Below are 5,183 nucleotides of genomic sequence, written 5' to 3'. Positions count from 1 at the left end.
TATTACTAGCATATATATATTGTTACAAATCGTAATTATTCTTTATGCCCCTTGTCCAATCCCTCCCCATTCCCCTCTCCCTCCCCCACCCTCCTCTAATCACCCTAGATTTCTTCTCTCCTTCTGAAAGAGTAATGGTTACTCTGTTGATTTGTTGCCCAAAAGATCTGTCCAATGCCGAGAGGTGTGTTCAGGTCCCCAATACTATCATAGAGCAGATGCTTCTTCTGTCACTCTGAAATGGGCTTTGTGGAGAGAGAGATCCTCCTCCTTTCTTTGGTCTCTGTTGGTGACTCTCCTTGTGTCAATGCACTCCAGTGGCTCGTGGACGATCTGCGTGGTGGTTGTGGTGTCTAGCCGCCTTCACGGCAGCCATGGTTATTGTGGTGGCTGTGGTGGGCCACCCACATGGAGAAGATGTTTTTGACATGCTCCTTGGCACTGGCAGTGTGCCTGGTTGTGGAGAATGTCTGATCCCAAGCTCCATACCCCAGGTCCCTGAGTGGGTCTTGAGGCACGGGCACGGTGTGCCTGGTTGTGGGAAGGGGGTCTGGTCCCCTTCTCCATGCCCTGAGTCCCAGAGTGGGCCCTGAGGTGCTGGCACAGGGTGCCTGGTTGTGGGAGGGGGTCCAGTCCCCTTCTCCATGCCCTGGGTCCCTAAGTGGGCCCTGAGGCTCTGGCATGGGGTGCCTGGTTGTGGGAGGGGGGGTCCAGTCCCCTTCTCCATGCCCCAGGTCCTCAGGTGGGCCCCAAGGCACTGGTGAGGTGTGCCTGGTTGTGGGAGGAAGGTCTGGTCCCCACTCCATACCCCGGGTTCCTGGGAAGGCCCCTAGGTACTGGCACAGTGACCCTGGTTGTGTGTGGGGGGGTCCAGTCCCCTTCTCTATGCCCCAGGTCCCCAGGTGGGCCCCAAGGTGCTGGCACAGTGACCCTGGTTGTGGGAGGGGGTTCCAGTCCCATTCTCCATGCCCCAGGTCCCCGAATGGGCCCTGAGGCTCTGGCATGGGGTGCCTGGTTGTGGGAGGGGGTTCCAGTCCCTTTTTCCATGCCCCTGGTCCCCAGGCGGGCCCTGAGGCACTGGTGCTTTGTGCCTGGCTGTGGGAGGGGGTCCAGTCCCCTTCTCCATGACCCAGTTCTCTGTATGGGCCCCGAGGTGCTGGCACTGTGTGCCTGGCTGTGAGAGGGAGGGTCTGGTCCCCTTTTCCATGCCCCGGTCCCTGGATGGGTCCCGAGGTGCTGGCGCAGTGAGCCTGGTTGTGGAAGGGGGGTCCAGTCCCCTTTTCCATGTCCTGGGTCCTGGGGCTGGCCCCAAGGCACTGGCATGGGGTGACTGGTTGTGGGAGGGGAGTCCAGTCCCACTCTCTGTGCTCCAGGTCCCTGGGCAGGCCCTAAGGTGTTAGTGGTGTGCCTGGATGTGGGAGTGGGGTCCAGTCTCTGGCTCCAATCCTCGGGTTCCTGGGTGAGGCCCCAAGGTGCTGGCAGTGTGAGTGGTTGTGGGCAGGGGTCCTGCCCCTGGCCTCATGCCTCATGTCCCCTTGTGGGCGCAAGGCATTGGTGGTGTGCCTGGGCCGGAGCTAATTTTTTGTCCTTTGCTTACTTCTAACATGGGGGAGCTTCCTGTGGGAACCAGTACCTGAGCTGTGTGGTTGAGCTAAATTGCTGCTTTGCTGCTGTTTCCCTAGGGAAGGCTTTTTGTGCAGTTCAGGGTTTAATGGTTGACCTTATAGGTACTTCTAGCTCTGATACTCGGTGCACCTGGGCTGTGTAGAAACTCTGATCTGGGCTTGAGTTTTTTCATTAAACTGCACCCCATGCAATTCTGCATTCCCGACCAGTCTCCTCTGAGTGGTCCTGTGCTGATTGGGGGGCAGATCGGATGTCCTTGCTGTGTCCCAGTGTTCTCCTGGTGGGCCTGTCTCACCCACTGTCCGTGCTCCAAACATTTCCCATGGGACGGGCCCTGTGCTGGTCCCCTGCGTTGACTCACTGGCCTCTGAATGGCTCCTTTTTTCAGCTGTTCTGGCTCCTCGCTCCTGTGTGGGTCCACAGGAACCCTATTAGTGGTCTTGCTGTCCTGGGGGTCACCAAAGTCCTCTCCTCCCCTTCTGCCTCCAAGTAACTCCATCTAAAAGACACAGCTGTGGCTTCTGCTGGCTCCTGCTCCATGTGCTCCAGCATTAAAGCAGCCGTGGGCCAACATGCTGAGAGCAGATTTTTCTCTCTCTCATTGGGTTTCTCCTGCCTTCATGAGTTCCATGAGTCTCTCCTCCTCTTCCCCTGAGCTCCAGCGGCCCCAGCTTGGCTGATGTTACATTTTTATAGTTGTAAATTCGTTGATTGGTGGGAGAGAGTGACGCTGGGGACCATCTATTCAGCCATCTTGACCGGAACCAGGAAGCTATCAAGTTTATATACTTTAATGTTTTGTGTTTATGTGATATAAAAAAGCTAAATATATTCAGAGCTGTTAAGGAAATGAGAAAATGTCTTTTTGAAAAAATTAAAAAATACTTTTCATCTACAAATATTAATATAAAACAGTTCGAAATTGCTTATTTTCTATGTTTTCCACTGAAAATTAGGGTTACTAAGAGTCAAAATTATAGTTAATATATGTAATTAAAACTACTAGGTATGGGAGAAACAATTCTATATACAGTGTATAAGGAGAGTATGAGAGAAATAAAATATGTTTTGGTGAAAAAGGTTCTAAGAAAGGCATGAGGGGGCTGGCATGTGGCTCACTTGGGAGAGTGTGATGCTGACGACACCAAGTCGAGGGTTAAGATCCCCTTACCAGTCATCTTTAAAAAAAAAAAAAAGAAAGAAAAGGCATGAGAATGTGGTTTTTGCGGAAGGAAAAAAGTTTGTCCAGTTTAGAGGGTATTTAAAGCTTGTTTCAAGTTAAATACATTTAAAAAATTTTATGGACAACTAAATGAATATAGTTAGAAAAAATTGTAAGAGATTATAGGAAGCATAGAAATTTTGCCTTGTATGGTCAAAACTGACTAAAATTGGATGGATTTGTTTGTAAGTTTTTAGTAAGATTAGCTTTAGTATTAATAGTACATGGGCACAAAAGTGAAATTTGATTTTCTCTTTTAAATAAATATTTTCATGTATTGATAAAAGATGGTAGAAGATTTGTGTTCACCTTTTGAGTAAACTACAAAAAAATAAAAATTAAAAGAAGAGAGAGCATGAGGAATGGATTCTGTGTCTTTATTGGATCTTTTAGTTACATTGGAAAATTGAGTAAAAGATTTAAGTTTTTTTCTCAAAATATGTAAAGTTATTATTATTATTATTTATTTTTTTTTTGTCTTTTGTCTTTTTCCGTGTCCAGCAACGGATCGCAACCCTCAGTGTTGCCCCCGTACCGGACCGGGGACCAGCAATGGGATCGCAACCCTCGGTGTTGCTCCCGCGCCTCGCTCAGCCAGTGAGCGGGAACCGGTCTGCATGTGGGATCCGAACCCTCGGGCGGGAGCGCTGCCGCGCTTCCCAAGCAGCGCACTATCCAGTGCGCCACCGGGCCGGCCCTAAAGTTATTTTTGTATAAATATGTTATTAAGGAAAAAATACATGAAATCCCTAAAATTCTGCTGTGCATTGGTATATGTTATCACTCATAATTATGCTTATTATGAAAAATTGTTGTAGGCCATGAAAATAACCAAATTTCTTTGTTAATTATGTGTTTAATTGTACCATCTTAAGTCTTGTTTGTCTCCAGTAAATTGTTTTTTGTTGGTTTTTTTTTTCCCTTTTGTCTTTTTTTTTTTTTCCTTTTTGTCTTTTTTCGTGTCCGGCAACGGATCGCAACCCNGGAAAAAAAAAACTGGACTCATAAAATTGCTAACCTAATATCAAGCAAAGAATTATTTGAGACTGAACTGATAAAGGACTAAAATGATTTTTTAGTGATTTTCTTTGTTTGTTTGAAACATTCCTAACTATTTTTATGTTTTGTTTTCCATGTTTTAAGAACATTTTGTTGTTGTTGTTTTGGGCTATCAATAGAAATTGGTAAGGTATACTTTTGTGAGCAAAATTGAAATATTTACTTTTCTCTCTACTTGTTTCTCCCATGATTTTGAAATTGTGAGTATTCTTATTTTATGGAAATATAGTTTTTTGTATAAGTTCAATAAGCATCTGTTTTCTTTTGTAACAGGACAAACTTGNAATATAGTTTTTTGTATAAGTTCAATAAGCATCTGTTTTCTTTTGTAACAGGACAAACTTGGAGACACCGGTTATTTTACCAAGGCTTTGATTGGGATTTTATATTTTCAGATATGACCAGACTGCTTTAAGGTATTCAGGCTGACTTTTTATGGAGCCAATAGAAAGCCCCTGGTAACGGCTGGCCTGATACCTTGTCTAAATGATTACAGCATTCTTAGCCTTACAGTAAGTAAATAATGTCACTTTCTGACAGGCCCAGGAACCTGAATATATTTTGGAAATCTCCAGAAAAGAATTCACCCAATTAATACAGGTACAATATGAAAGTGAGTGAAATCCTTGGCTTCATTTCCTAAGACTCAAGGGGCTTTTAAATTTTAAAGTCTGAGATTCTTTATAAAGGGTCCAGCAAAGCCAACTTAAGAGCCTATATAATAAATCATTATTCTTGCTGAACGTTATGCAAATAATCAGGTCAGAGACTAAACTTACTTTGCAAATAAGATAATCTTGTTGTAAATATCTTTGGTGAAAAGGGGGACAAGAGAGAGAAAAATTATATTTCAGAAGAAAACTATATTATACCTGTCATTAGAGTCATTGCTTCTGAGTTTTTATTATCTGGACTGAATCCTGAGTTTTTAATTTTCTCCAATATCTGGGTNGGGAGTCCAAAGTCCAGGGGACATATCTGGTGAGGGCCTTCCTGGAGGTGGTGACTCTCCATGGAGAAGCAGGGTATCACATAGCAAGAATGGGCTGAACAAGAGAGAGAGCTGACCTCCTCACTTGTTCTCCTTATAAAGTCATCAGAACCACGCCCATTACTCCATGAATGTATTCACAAGGGTACAGTCCTCACAATCCAATCATCTCTTAAAGGCCCCACCTTTCAATTACTGCGATAGGATTTTCCACCATTTAACACCGTCACAGTGAGGACTAAATTTCTAATACATGAGACTTTGGGGGACACATTCAACCCTATG

This window comes from Galeopterus variegatus, unplaced genomic scaffold, assembly GCF_000696425.1.
Source record: "Galeopterus variegatus unplaced genomic scaffold, G_variegatus-3.0.2 Scaffold666, whole genome shotgun sequence".
Lineage (NCBI taxonomy): Eukaryota > Metazoa > Chordata > Mammalia > Dermoptera > Cynocephalidae > Galeopterus > Galeopterus variegatus.
The sequence above is the reverse complement of the archived record's forward strand: the minus strand, read 5'-3'. Positions refer to the sequence as shown.